The sequence below is a fragment of the Chenopodium album genome, chromosome 5 (assembly GCF_948465745.1).
Source record: "Chenopodium album chromosome 5, dcCheAlbu1.1, whole genome shotgun sequence".
Classification (NCBI taxonomy): Eukaryota; Viridiplantae; Streptophyta; class Magnoliopsida; order Caryophyllales; family Amaranthaceae; genus Chenopodium; species Chenopodium album.
The window spans coordinates 58,718,319-58,734,430 of record NC_137838.1 but is presented as its reverse complement, the minus strand read 5'-3'; the positions used below and the strand labels follow the sequence as shown (position 1 = coordinate 58,734,430).

Below are 16,112 nucleotides of genomic sequence, written 5' to 3'. Positions count from 1 at the left end.
CCAAACCTGTTTCATAAGCAACGCCTTGTTTAAGGAAGATAGACAGCGAATGCCCAGGCCACCCAAGCCACGAAGAAGATGCATAGTATCCTTATTAACCCAGTGCATACCCTTAGTTTCTGAATGTGCCTAGAAGAATCGCATAAGCAAGGAATCAATTTTCCCAGTAACCGAGACAGGTAACTCATAGCAAGCGAGTACATGGGAGGCCATGCTACAAGGATAGAGTTAATAAAAATTAACTTTTGCGATTGAGACATCCGGATAGTATTTAAACAATTAATCCTTGCGATGATTTTGTCGATAATGAATTGGAAGTGGTCTTTCTTTTTTCCCACAAAGTCAATTGGAGTCCCCAGATGATGATCAAACACCTGAACAAGCTTCATTTGGAATATCGATTTGAAACCTGCCTGAGAGGAGGCACTAACATTCGGGCTAAACTTAATCAAGGACTTAGACAAGTTTAGCTCCTCTCCAGAAATATTCGTAAATCGTTGAATGATGTGCATGATATTAGTACAGGAAGCAGATGTTGACCGGAAAAAGATGAGCGCATCATCCGCGAAGAATAAATGCGAGATGGTAGGGCTTGACCTATAAAGCTTAATTCCTTGAAAAAGCTTCATATCCTGTCCTAGGTGCAACATACGAGAGAAAATATCCATGCAGAAAAGAAAAAGATAAGGAGAAATGGGATCACCCTGACGAAGACCACATTGTGGTTTAAAGGGATCCGAAGTTGTTCCATTGATCAAGGATTTATAAGAAACCGTGGCGAGGCATTGTTGGATCATCTGTAGCCATCGTTCCGGAACCCATAGGCTTTTAAGACCTGCAAAAGAAAACTCCAGTGAACTCTATCATAAGCTTTGTTCATATCAATTTTGATTGACGCAAGCCAATTAGTGCCAGATTTTGAACAATTGGTTTTCTCCATTAATTCATGGCTCAACAAAATATTATCCGTCATAAAACATCCTTGAACAAAGGCGTGCTGAGAATCTGAGATGAGAAGAGGAAGATATTGGCGTAACCTGCCCACCAAGCACTTAGAAGCGCATTTGTACACTGTGTTGCAAAGACTAATCGGTCGCAAATGACCCATCTCTGTTGGGGTACCAATCTTAGGAATCATAGCAAGGAGAGATTATTGATTCCACTCTTTCAGTAGGTACCCTGCCTGGAAAACTTTGAATACCTGAAACAACCGAAGCACCCACAACATCCTAGTGAGTTTTGAAGAACTCGACTGTAATTCCGTCGGGCCCTGGAGACTTACAATTTCCTAAGGAAAACATTGTAGCTCGGATCTAAGAAGCAGAGAACGGACGTTCCAAATTAGCGAGTTGAGAAGAATTAAATCGAGGAAGATCTAATTCGCGAAGAACGATATCAATTTCCGGATCATAAGGAGGCAAACTATCACTCTTGAAGGTTTTTTTCAGAGACTGCACAACAACACGCTGAACATCAACCTGACCATGTTGGAGCACTCCCAGATCATCAAACAACGAGGTAATCACATTTTTTTTCTAACGACTTTTGACCTTTGAGAACAGAAGTTTAGACGGGCAATCGCCTTTGAGTATCCAGTTCTTCTTGCAACGCTGTCTCCAGAGCTGAAGCTGCACCAAGATAGTGTCCTTTGACAAAACTATATTATTCAGATAGAGAGAGGCATCAGTAACCGACTGAAGAGACTCGCCCTCCTCAGAAAGGTTCTTCGTAAAATTTTTCCAATCAACACCCCATAATTTCTTATTATTGAGACACCAATTCCTGACTAATGATTTTACATATTCCAGATTCTTTGAGAGAATGAACATAGGTGATCCGGAGATATTCCTTTGCCAAGTAGAGAGAACAAAGTTATGTCTTTCCTGAAAGTTGAGACACCAATTGTCCAATTGATATGGACGGTTTGAATGTCCCTGAAACTGGGAGTCGTCAAAACAAATAGCAGCATAATCAGAGATAAGAATTTGTTGATTGAGTAAATGGCTATCAGGAAAATTATGGAACCAGTTAGAGGTCATGTAGGCCCGATCCAGACGCTGTAAAATGAGTTGATCGTCATCCCTATTATTCATCCAGGTATAGGGGGGCCCTTGAAAGGAGTAGCAAGTAAACTAGACTGAATTCTAAAATCAATAAAGGAATCCCAACCCTTAATGACATTTGACCCACCCAACCTATCATAATGATGCTCAATTTGATTAATATCTCCTATAATCAAGCAATTAGGAGCAATAGCAAGTAAATCCAAAATCAAACCCCAAACTTGAGGTCTATCTTCAAGAACAGGAGCACCATAAACAAACATCACACATTTACTATTTCCATTAGTAAGCTTTAAATTACAAAGTACAACGTTTGAACAACAAAAAACACAAGAGACTTCCTCCGAGCCATAACCAAAAACCACTAACCCCACGCTAGTACCTACGAAATCAACCCCAAAAACCGAAGTTTGTAGAAAAAAAAAATTAGTGAAATAATATGAAATAGAGATAATTAGTGAAATCAATGAGGTAACTCTTGATGTGAATAGCATACCACATATAAGTGGAAAAAAAATTAGATGAACTGAAAAAATGATTCAATTACAGCTTTTTGGAAAAAGGTGATTAGCAACTAGTCTACTATTTGTAATTAAAGTTTGTAATTCAAGAAATGGTAATACATTTTTCCTATAATTAAGTTAATTGTCATTATTAACATCTTAGGAAAAATAAGGTTATAGGAAGTACAATGATAAATCAACATCATCTTATTCCAATTCATCATCTGGTCAAGATGCCAGTATGTCACTGAGGTGTTACTAAATGCACTCCAATCAGGTGGAAATGGTCTTCTGCAAAGCTTCAGTAAGTTCTCAATCTTACACTAATACCTCGTCGTCATTTCAAGACTCTCAACCATTGAACTGCAGTGCCAATATCAACAGTTATGCCATAGTCTTCATTTCTCTAGAAAACGTTCAGGCTTCTGATTTTTGGATCATGTGTACTGTTGTGCTGTCGCCCCTGACAATATGATATCATAGAATGAAACAACCTTGTGGCTTCAAGCCAGCTTTTAAACTCTTCCAAAGATTTTAGTGCCTTCTATAAGAAATAAGCACATAACCAATCATGCATTAGTGTTGTGTGAGTGTCAACATTTCGCTTTACTCTCAACGGCTTTTGTTGTTTCTTAATTTGACTTAGGTGTTCCCTGAGCAACAAAGAAATTCATGTAGTTACTTACCTTACTTATAATGCTAATCTAGCTGCCAACATCTAGGATCTGCATACAAAATAGAGAGACTTCTAAACAAAAAGCTAAATGGGACGTGATCACGTGAAGTAATACACAACTTAATTACTGTTCTTTGCTTAGTGCAAATGACATGTGAGTGAACAAATGAATCATAAACACTACAGAGTATCAGAAACAAACAGATGAGACATACCACTTAACTGAGAAAGTCCTGATTCATACAATTAAAGCTAATTTTTTTTTCCAGATCATTAAATATCAACCAAACAAAACATAATGGTGCAGACAAGTCAAAGCTCAGGTAAGTTCAAACCACTTCATACAAGCGAATGCCCGACCATGTCATCAAATTGCATATAACTGAATAAATAGAATTCTGCAAAGTTGGATGAATGTTCTCATATGTCAGCATGATGGAAAAGGTAAGGCGAAAACTCAGCCAACATGAGTGAAGTTAAGATTTCAGTATAACTACACTATTTAATCTTCTTCAGAGACGGCAGCTTAGTAGAATTTCTTGATGTTTCATTATCCCAAAGGGTTGTTCTGCCCATACTTTCAAGTTTCAACTACACAGAACAAAAGAAATATAATTTTCTTTGCTTTCCTTATTCAGAAGCAATTTCACTGTCAAATAATTTGGCATCTGGATGAAGTGCAATGCTTGAAACACATATCCAAATCATTTATAATAGCTCTAGGAGTAGCATATACTGCACTAGAATCATATTCTACCATAATTGACATGACACTACTACAAATTACAACATTCAATTCAAATTAGCAGTTTAGAGGAAGAGATAGTTGTATAATAGATCAAAGTGATTGACTCAAATACAAGATAATTCCAACTCTATGAGAAATGAGCTCTCCCAATACTCACTCTATATATATTTTTCAATGCCTTTTCTTACTTCTGTCCCCTTTCCATTACTACTTCCTTTCCACACCTTACAAGCTTCCCCTACAAATGCACTAACAAATCAGAATTTTACACCTGGAATCTTATTTAACAGAAAAAATTTCTTAATAGTTACTTGACTACTCTTGGCTGCCTTCTAGCATAAGTGAGCACAACAGGACACCTGACTAAATTCCTTGCAGAAATGAACTCTAAAACAAGAATTGCTGCTATTAGATCAAAATTCAACTTTCCAGGACAATAATCTTTGCACTCTAAAAGCAAGAATGGCTGGCAGAGTTATGTATCTACTTGCCAACCATCCCACCAACAAATCCACATAGTCACCTAGTATTTCACCAACAAATTTTTCTAAAACTCCATGCTACATTGTGAGTTACCAAGTGCAAAACTACCCAATTATAGGCAAAAAGTTTTTGTTCAGCATAATTGATCCTGTAAACCCTCATCATATTGAATTTCGATCAACACAGACTAATGTGCTGTGCACCAGAATCCTCATGGAAAATCCTATGAAATTAACAGTTAACTGGGAAACTACACCGTCTTAATCTTATCATGACTCTATTATCATTTTAAGCTTTACAATATTATTTAATATTTTGAATTGCAATAGCAGGAATTGTTTCCTCCCTCACCCTCACTCCTCAAAGCTCCCACCTTCCCTTGTATATCAGCAAACCCATAGCATGAGCACATAACAGCTGCTAGCAGCAATAATGTTCCCTCGGCTTACACGCTCGAAGGATCATTTCAGTTCCTTAAGATGATAAAGGTATGCACATGTTAGCACCCCTCTACTAGGCATATCTAGCTTGTATATTTCTGGTTACTACCATTCAAAGCTTAAGCTCCAAAGTGTGAGAACTAACAATAAGTTAGAACTACAAGTCTATCCTCTAGTATATTATTCCAGCCAAGAAAGTAAACAGCAAATAATTCCTAAGAAGTTGCTTCCACTACAGCCCACTAAATTACCAGAAGTGGAGATCTTGACGAACAAAAAACAATTTGTTTTATCACAAACTTTGAAGGAGTTGATTAAAAAAAAAACAACTCAAACTTGCATGAGCAAAAAAAAAAAAAAAAAAAAAAAAAAACCTATGAACACAGTCCTATATTTCACATTGCAGACCAGTAAACAGAGAAGAGAAACCCTACATACCAGTTTGACCATATGCAAAGCATGTTGCCTTTGTGCGCTGAAATATGGTTGGAATGATTGGTTCAACTGTATCACAATATACCTGATAGAAAAAGAAATGAGGGATAGCGAAACAGAATACACATGAACACTACTATATGTTAGAAAACCTCATCATTTGTTACATGCTCTGATGCTCATCCAGAACAGCATCAAAACAAAATTCATGCTTCTCAATGTATGCTGTTAAGTCCACCTTTCATATGTAAGGGCAAAAGTAAAATAAGTAGTAATTTTACAATTTAAAATAGAATAATTTCAAGGACAATCAATCAATCAATCAAAGCCTTAATCCCAAAAGTGGGGTCGGCTAACATGAACCAAATTTGATTATTCCGTGTAGTCATCAACATAAATCTTTCTCCTCCATCCCTTACGATCCAAAACTTCATCCTCACGTAAATCCATGCACTTCATATCCTTCCTCACTCCTTCCAACCAAGTCATCTTTGGTCTCCCTCTTCCTCGTTTAATCCCTCCATGGTCCCACTCTTCCACTCTTCGCACCGGTGCACCCTCGGGTCTCCGTCTTACATGTCCAAACCAACGCAGACGATTTTCCCTTAGTTTATCTACAATGCCCGCCACACCTACTTTCTTGCGAATAACCTCATTTCTGATTCTATCTCTTAAAGTGTTTCCACACATCCACCTTAACATGCGCATTTCCGTAACCTCCATCTTTTTAATATGCTCTTTCTTAGAAGCCCAACATTCTGTACCATAGAGCAACACTGGTCGTATGGCAGTCCTGTAGAATTTTCCCTTCAACTTTAAGGGAATGCTGCGGTCGCATAACACTCCCGTGGCCGCTCTCCATTTAAGCCACCCTGACTTAATCCTGTGGGTCACGTCTTGATCAATGTCACCATTCTTCTGGATGATCGACCCTAGGTACTTAAAACATTCACTCATGGTCAAATCCTTTCCATCCAAACTCACCACTTCATTGCGTGTCCCCCTCTGAGTGCCAAAACGACATACCAAATATTCAGTCTTACTCCGACTTAGCTTAAACCCTCTAGATTCCAACCTTTGCCTCCATTGCTCCAATTGACATTAACCCCATCCTTAGTCTCATCCACCAAAACGATATCATCTGCGAACAGCATACACCATGGAACCTCATCTTGAATTGGTCTAGTTAATTCATCTAGAACCGTTGCAAAAAGAAAAGGGTTTAATGCAGACCCTTGATGCAATCCGATTGTAATAGGGAAATCTTTTGTCAACCCTCCGCATGTCCTCACATTTGTTGACACATCCCGATACATATCCTTAACTAGGTCTACATACCTTCGTGGGATACCTTTCTTCAACATTGCCCACCAAAGTATCTCTCTTGGCACCTTGTCATATGCCTTCTCTAAATCAATAAAGACCATATGAAGATCTTTCTTCTTTACCCTATAAAACTCCATCATTTGTCTTATCAAATGGATTGCCTCCATAGTAGATCTCCCAGGCATAAAACCAAATTGGTTATCTGAAATGCTTGTGCATGCCCTCAACCTTTGTTCAATCACCCTTTCCCACAACTTCATAGTATGGCTCATAAGCTTAATTCCTCGATAGTTAGAACAATCTTGAGCGTCTCCTTTGTTTTTATAAACCGGGACCAAGGTGCTCTTCCTCCAATCTTGTGGGATCCTTGTAGCCGTCCATATCTTGTTGAAAAGGTTTGTTAACCAATCAATACCAATCTTACCCAAACACCTCCACACCTCTATCGGTACCCCATCAGGGCCAACCGCCTTCTTAGGTTTCATCTTCCTCAGTGCAATCTCCACCTCTACTCTCCTAATCCTTCGCACATACTCCATGTTGATTTCTTCATCACTCATAGAGGTATCTCCTATCACAACTCCATTACTTCCATTAAATAATTCATCGAAGTACCCCTTCCACCTGTCCTTGATGCCCTCCTCTTGCACTAGGACCATTTGGTTCTTATCTTTGACACACTTCACCATGCCAATATCCTTCCTTGCCTCTTGTCTTCTCTTTGCCATCTTATAAATGATCCTTTCTCCCTCCTTGGAATCAAGCTTTTCATAAACCTCCTGATATGCCTTTTCTTTTGCTTGGCGAACAGCTGCCTTTGCCTTGCTCTTAGCCTCCTTATACGCTGCAAAGGTTTCATCACTCCTACATTTTCCTAAGGCTTGATAGCATTCCCTTTTTTGCTTAATTACTGCTTTCAAGGACAGAAAGAGTAAAAAATAAAACACTAAAACCCACAGTTGTCTTTATCCAATAGAAAGCTAATCTCAAGTTCTCACTGCATACAGAAATATAGATACTTTCAATTTGAGTTCATGAACAGTCAAAGCATTGTCGTAAACAGTAACTACATCATCTTCCTTTCGAGTAAGCTCCTTTTTGTTCAAAGGATTTTTGCGCACCTAATAACATAAACATAGCCTTTAGAGCTCCCACATATGACATATCCCTTGCAATGGACAAAAGACGACATAACGTTTACACACAACTTATAAACACTTACAGGCTTATTGCCATCAATTTGCGCAAATAAATTATTGTTGACAGCAGTAAACTTAGGGAGAACCAAGGCCTCTGCATTAGCCAGCAGCCCATGACATGAAAATAGAATTATCTAGTGCTAAAAACAATGTCTTTCTTATGGTTTTAAAAGTCAAAATGTCCTCCATTCAATTGTGTACTTGGATTTTTAACTACAAAACCTCATACCAAAAGATTTTTACTCTACCGTATCCCTCACCACCTATCCATTACACCTACAGTAGAAGACAGAGGGGACCAGAACAGAGCCAGCGACAGAACCAACAACAGCAAGAGAGCAGCAACAACCCGCAACACCCAAGCAAGGCCTTAAGCTGCAGTCTGCCAGTTTGGTCTTATTAACTTTACTTTTGTGCTTTTAGGATGAGGACAAGGAGTAGTAAATGTATCAATTAAGGCTATAGGCCATGTCATGTAGGAAGGAGAGTATGAGAAGTAGTATAAATAGATGTAGCCATAGCAGAGAGAAACTATTCAGAAAAGTGTATTGGAACCATTGAAGAGTTATGGCCTAAAGACATCAGTTTGTATCTTGACAACCGTTTGATTAACTATCCATCTATCAACTGTCCTCTTCCATATTCTTGAGCTTAAATTCTGTTAATTTAATTCTTTGAGCACGCAGTCCGTTGCAGAATCTCATATCTATTTAATTCCCTATGATTCACAATCCATTCCATTAATGATATGTGGAAACAGTTCCAACAATAAACCAAACAATTTCAAACAAGTATGGGACTTTAAATCCATACCTCCTCACCAATCCAATCCAATTTAACAAACCAACCCTAAGTGAACCGACAAAAGTCCTAGCTCCAATAAAATCCAGCCCAAATTGATCGGACCAAACTGGACATGAAAAGGTTTGGATCTGACTATCCGATTAGTACTCAAATATCTAAGTCCAGATGTTATTAGACTAGACTTGAAAATGTTTGGAATGGACTTAGAATCAAATATCGGAGTCACAAAATTTTTGGATTAGAATTGAAGTTGGCAATGTCCTATCCAGTCCTCCAATTCACACCCCTAGTTCCAGCACCAGTGTATCTCACAATTTTGTTAAGTATAAACAATTATCATTACAAGCAAAAATCTATGACGGTCAACTGGCAGAGCAGATATGCAAAGTTTCCAAAAATCTATTTAAAAATGAAAAAAAATAAAATTAATATAAAACTTGACATACCCTTCTACTCTATTAAATCCTCAAGAAAAGAATCACAACAGGCTCCAGTACTCCAGATAAATTGAATCAGCTCCGTACTTACAGAGATGAACTGAAGAGGTTCAGGATCGAAAGAACAGCTGCAGTCACTGGCTCAACAGAGTACTCAGCATGAGCCAATATTAATTAGACCTATTCCAAAGAATAAAAATAAGTTAGTTTTGGTAGTCTAGTACCTTTAGACAGCATAAGCTGCTAATTTAAATAAAACGTAGTTTTGCTAATGCATTATCTTTAATCTGAACAAAATAAATAAAAAGAATGTTAAAAAAAGTTTGACACTTGCCTAAATTTCCACCTGACCAATGCATACAGATTCTCAAGGCTATTATGCCTTTCAAATATAATGGTAGTGCAGTTTGTGGCTACCAAAGATACCAAGTTTCAAAAGACTATGTCTTAGAAACTTGACCAGTGTTCTTGTATGAGATTTATGAGCAAGATGCGGACAGTATAACTGTGAGGTAGTAGCAGCAGCAAAGCTGCAACCACCAGTATTATAGAGCCATTTCAAAGTGAAAGAAAGCCCCTTATGGCACAAAAATGTTGGGATAATTATATTTACAACTACATTGTACACGAAGTATGACTAATATACAATGTTTCCTTGTAATCCTCATCACTGCAAGAGCAAACACCATTCCTGAAGTGGTGAAAATGTTCAGTATCCCTAACACAAATTTCTCGTCTAACAACTTTTGAAATAAATTTTACAATATTATGACAGCTTTTACACATATAAAGATTTTTAGTAACCCAAATAGGTGTCCCTGGGGCAGAGTTGATAAGCCCAAATCCAACGGCCAGTCTCTCGCTATGACCACAGAATACCTCTGCTTTTGAAGCATTTTCAGAAAGAGTCTCAGCCTTATCAATTCCAGCTGCTTCCATTCTCTCATAAAAGGATTTCAGAACAGCATGTACTTCTTTTATCTCAGGATGGGACTCATCATCACTGAGGAATGCATGTACTTTCCCCTTCACTTCTATCCAACTACAGCCAGGGTCAACAATTAAACCTCTCTCCTTCATCGTCTTTCTCACTCTAGCAAGTTCATTCCATTTATCACAACCAGCATATAAATTACACAAAAGAACATAATATCCAATACTATGTTCGTCAACTTCAAAGATTTTCTTTGCTGCAAGTTCCCCAAGCTTGACATTCTGATGAATCCTACAAGCATTCAATAAGGCTCCCCAAATAGCTGGATCTGGCTCAAGAGGCATATTTTGAATAAATGCATAAGCATCCTCTAAATTACCAGCACGTCCTAGCAAATCAACTATGCAAGCATAATGCTTCAGATTTCGAGAAACATAATACTTAGTTTCCATGCTGTCAAAATATTCTAACCCTTCAGCCACCATGCCAGTCCTACTACAGGCACAAAGTAACGCTATAAAGGTGATTTCATCTGGGTTCACATTAGAAGCTAACATTTTATGAAAGAACTCCACAGCAAGTACTCCCAGCTTTCGGTCTGCAAAACCAGTGAGCATAATATTCCATGCAGCAATGTCTTTACCCCATCCATTGAACTGGTTCCATGCAAGTCCCATCCTACCACACCTAACATACATATCTAAAATTGCATTTGGTACATACCCATTGAATGGCAACATGGTCCTTAAGGCATATGCATGGATTTCTTTTCCACACATTAGTGCTCCTATTCTACCACATGCAGAAAGGGCGGAAATCAAAGTGACTGAATTAGGATTTAAAGAAAGTTTCATCTGCCGAAAGAAAAATAATGCCTCAAAGCTCCTGTTGTTTTGTCGAAGCCCAGAGATGATTGAAGTCCACGATATTATGTTCTTGTCTTTGATTTGATGGAAAACTTCCAAAGCCGTATCAATACATTTACACTTAGAGTACATATCAATTAGTGTATTAGAAACAATTACATATGAAATGTATCCTGTTCTAACAGCTAAATCATGAAGTTTCATACCCATATCTAGAAGACTCAACGAGGCACACGCTGATATGGCACTAGCAATAGTGATCTCATCTGGCACGATACCGTCATTCTCCATTAATTTAAAACTTTGTATCGCCTTTTCAGGAAAACCATTACTTTCATATCCAGAAATCATTGAGGTCCATGTCACTACATCTTTACATGGCATATTAGCAAAAATTCTTTCTGCTTCAACCCAATTTCCAGTACCTATATACATTTGAATTAATGAATTACAAACTGCAGCTTCAACACTTAAACCACTGGTTATAGCATATCCATGAACTTCCCTCCCTAACCTCTCATCACTCACACCCTCACAAGCCGAAACTACACATGTCATAGTCATCAAATCCGGAATAACCCCAACTTCACGCATCATAGGAAACAATCGTATCCCCTCGTAACACTCTCCATTCTCTACGCACCCCGAAATCATTGCATTCCATGAAATTCTATCTCTTTGAGGCATTCTATCAAACACCAAACGTGCACTAACAATTTCACCACATTTCACATACATTGTAATCAAAGCATTAATCACATCAATATTAGACTCGAAGCCATATCGAATTACATGAACATGAACCTCCCTACCCCTCGTTAAATCCGGCATACCGCCACAAGTCCTCAAAACACAAGGGAAGGTATACTCATCAGGCCTAACACCAGCCCATAACATCTTATGATACAAAATCAATGCCTCGTCGAAAAACCCGGCTTTCGCATACCCACCAATTAACACATTCCATGAAAACAAATCTCTCTCCTCCATTTTACCAAACACATACCAAGCATCATTCAATTTACCCAACCTCACAAACATACTCAACAATGCATTTCCAAGTCTAACATCAAAACTCTTAATCTTTTTCGAGTCACAAATATAGGAATATACCTGCAAACCTTGCTTAACCGCTCTCCGCCATTCGCAAAGCTTGAGCAGAGCAACAATGGCGTCGTCTTCAACAAACAGATTGAGGTCTTTAACAACTGAATTGAGAAGGTTGAGAGCTTCATCTAAGCTTCCATGGAAGCAAAGCTCGGTAATTCGAGAGCTGAAGTTGGTAGTAGTGGTGGTTGTGGAGCTGGAATTGGGGTTGAGAAGGGAGAATTGAGGGAGTATTCGAAGAGAAAGAGGGTGAGTTTTGGTGAGAGAAAGAGATTTGGGAAGATGGGTTTTAGTGTAGAGAGAGTTTAAGGAGTCTGGTGATGGAGGAATTGGAAGGGTTTTAGAGGTGACCGCCATTGTTATGGGGTTTTAGAGCATCAAGGTTTCGCTTTGGATGAGGTTGCAGTGGCAAAACTTGCCTTTCTTATTGTTTAACTATAATTAACAATACTTGGTTTACATACTTTATTTTGATTTTCCGTAAATATCTGCTTCACGGTTGAGGGAGCCATCAATCTATATCTATACTTGGGCATCTTCTCGTCACATTATTTTCACTTCATTTCAGTTTATGTCTAATAATAATATTGATAATGATATAAAGTTAAATTTCATACTTTTAACCTTATATTATAATAATAATAGTAATAATAATAATAATAATTATAATAATTTTGATAAAAATCATTGTTCAAATGGTTCCTATACTCAACGTTGAGCAGAGAAGCAGAGGATTTGAGCTGAGATCGACAATTTCGACAAACCACAACAATAATCAACACTTGTGGCCGAATCCGGAGGACTATGGGAGGAAGGATAAAGGGACGAAGAGAGAGAAAGTTGGTTTGGGGATAGGCCTTGTATTAATGGGAATAATAAAGAGAAGGGATGACCGTTGGCCGTGTTGCTTTTGTTCCAGGTTTTATTTTGTTTGGGTTTTTTTTTTTTTTTTTTTTTTTTTTGATAATTTTTTAAAAGTGTTCTGTGTTCTTTTGTCATTTTAATCTTTTATTTATTTTTTTAATTATATAGTATATGTTTTTAAAATGTTTTGGGGTTCCATGTTTTTAATATATTTCTCTTAAATATTTTAATTATATAGTACTTCCTCCGTTTCTTTAGTTATGTTTGCCAGTGCACAAATTCAACCGTTAATATCTCTATTTATCGATATGCAAAAATTCTAAAAAATTGATATTTTGAAAATATAGACCGTGACGAATCTAACAAGATCTCACATGACTATATTTTTCATTACGTATAAATCACAAAACACGGTCAAAGGGAAGTAAGTGAATAGTGCTAAAGTCAAAACGCGTCAACTAATAAAAAACGGAGGTAGTATATCAATATCAATATCAATCAAGATATATTATTAAAACCCAATGACAAGAATTGTAATCTTGCCACGTGTCACCAATTTCGCCATGTGGCGCCATGTCATTTTATTATTGATTATTAATGTTTTCACTCAACAAATTCTAATTTGTTAGCATTAATATTAGAAGTTATAACCTCATATTCTTAGCTTCATTGAATTTAAAATTTAACCACCACTCTAATAACACTTATGGTAATATAAAGTGCGTTATTCATATTCATTAATTCTAAAATTTTAATTGTCTTATATGTGTATATTTTAACAATAATAGGATTGCAAAATTAGTTCATATATGTTATAGTTATCTAAAATATGTACTCCAAAAAAGTATAGCAATATTTTGTTTTTTTTTCTTTTAATCACAATAAGTGTTTACTTGGAATTTTTTTTTATGACAACTAAAGAATAAAAATTTATTTAACAGATAAATAGACTAATATATAAGGACAAAACATTTAGGTTACCACATATTATTAAATAAAGAATTTTGATGTTCAATACTATTTGCAAAAAATAACAAATGTTTTTTTTTAATTAATATGAAACCATCAATTCATTTTACATTATTTCATTATAGTTTATATATATATATATATATATATATATATATATACATGACCCGGGGCATCACCCGGGCCAAAAACTAGTTTTTCTTAAATATTTTAATATGTATATTTGTATATACATGTATATATAATAATAAATAATCAAAGATCATTTTTTTTAATAATCAAAGATTATTAATTTGTATTTAAAAATCACTAATTAATAAGTTTAGTTCAGCTGAGTTCAGTCAATGAGAACAGACCACAAACGACACATGTTCTCATCCTATTACACCTCTCTATCTTATTCTCTAATCCAAATGCCACATGTCTTCTTACATTTTTAATGTTTTAAGTCTTTCCTTAAACTATACTTCACTTTCCATGCACATTTCATCTTCCATGCACACTTCATCTTCATCTCCCCTCTTCAATTCAACCTTTTCCTTTTCCTTTTTAATTTTAGCCCTTCCAACTCCTTTATTTAAACCTCATTTTCAATTACACATTATACCTATACTTTTTTTTTTGTGAACAACCTGTGCATTACACGGGTCAAATGACTGGTTTATCTTTAATAAGCATACTCTGTATTTCGTTTGTTTATTAAGAGGCAAAATCGTAACATATTGGGATAAAAAAAATAAAAAACTACTAATTAATAACTACTTCGTCCGTATTTCATAGGGGTCATTTGGTTTGTTAAATAGGAATGGATTGGTATAAAAATTTCATAACAAGGGGGTATGGACTCTAAACCCAATATATGTCTAAACTTGTTTGGTTTATTTTTTGAAATGGTTTCTACAATTCATTACAGAAATAGATTGTGAATCTTAGGGGGTTAGGTGAGTATGATATTCTAGAGGGTTGGAGTGAAATTAAAACCCCTTGGTACGAGATTTTATACCTAAATATGCCTAACCAAACAACATAATGGATGAAATCAAGAAATAGATTTTAACTCCATTCCTAAAACTCCAACCAAACGTACTTGCTCCACTTCATCTTTGCGACCGTAGCTTATTACTCTCTCCGTTTCGCATTAACTACAACACTTTCTATTTTCGGTCGTTTCATATTAGTTGCAACAGTACTATATTTGGGTGGGACCCACCATTATTTTGTAATTTCTTTTTCCCACTAACTCCGCTTTTACAAATATTTTTTTATTTCTCTTTTCTACCAATCCCACCCACACTACTTTTTATTTATTTATTATTTCTATCTCTTACTAACAATAGTACAATACTTTATTGGAAAGATGCACATTAATAATCCCAACTATTGCTGATTTACCTACAATAAACCCAACTAAGGTTTATTTTTTAATATCCTAAATATGCACTTAGTTTTCGTAGAGCAGACCCAGCCGGTCATCAACCTAATATAACAGGTTGCTTTGACAAGTGACATCACATGAATGGTTCAAAAAAATTAAAAATTTAAAAACTGATAAAATAATAATTAAAAAAACCCTTTCCTCCCTACCAGCCACCCCCATCCCCCTAGCCCAACCGGATTCCGCCACCAACTCGCCAAAAACCTCCCTTTCCCCTTCCACTTCACCGAAAACAACTACCTTCAACAGCCCCACCCCCGAAACTTCCCCTGCCTTCCCCCACCCACGAAATTCCCTTAAACCAATCCCAGCCATCCGTGTACCACCAGCCTGCTCGCGAAACCACCCTAACCTCCCCCCTTTTCCGCCTAGATCCGGTCGCGAAACCACCCCCAACATCCCTCCTTATCTCCTTTTCCGCTTAGATCCGCAAGCAAAACGCCCCAACCTCCCCTACGCCGGTCATTGGAGGTCAAATTGATGTTTTGTGGTGGTTGAATTGTTGGTGGCTGCTGTGTGGACGTTGCTGGCGGTGTTATAGTTGTAGTTGTTGCGGTGAGTGCGTGAATCCGGTGACCAAATGACGAGCAATTACCGATAGGTGTGGGGTGGGTCATGGCTGGTCGTTTTGGGGATTATGAAGCTCGTCAATGGCGATGTGGGTCTGCGGGAGGAGCTATTGTTGTGTCGGTGGCCGGTGGTTTTGAGGGTCGAGAGGCCGATTGGTGGCTGGTGGTTTTGGGGTGGCTGGTGGTTTTGGGGGTTGGGAGGGGAGTCAATTGGTGGTTTTGGAGATCATCCTAGGGGGTGGTTAGGTATCTAG

General features: G+C 37.2%; 1 pseudogene; it reads right to left on the bottom strand.

The window, feature by feature from the left end:
• Positions 1-9,678: 9,678 nt before the first annotated feature.
• Positions 9,679-12,441, bottom strand: LOC145630788 (pentatricopeptide repeat-containing protein At1g15510, chloroplastic pseudogene; annotated as a pseudogene).
• Between the last annotated feature and the right edge of the window lie 3,671 nt (positions 12,442-16,112).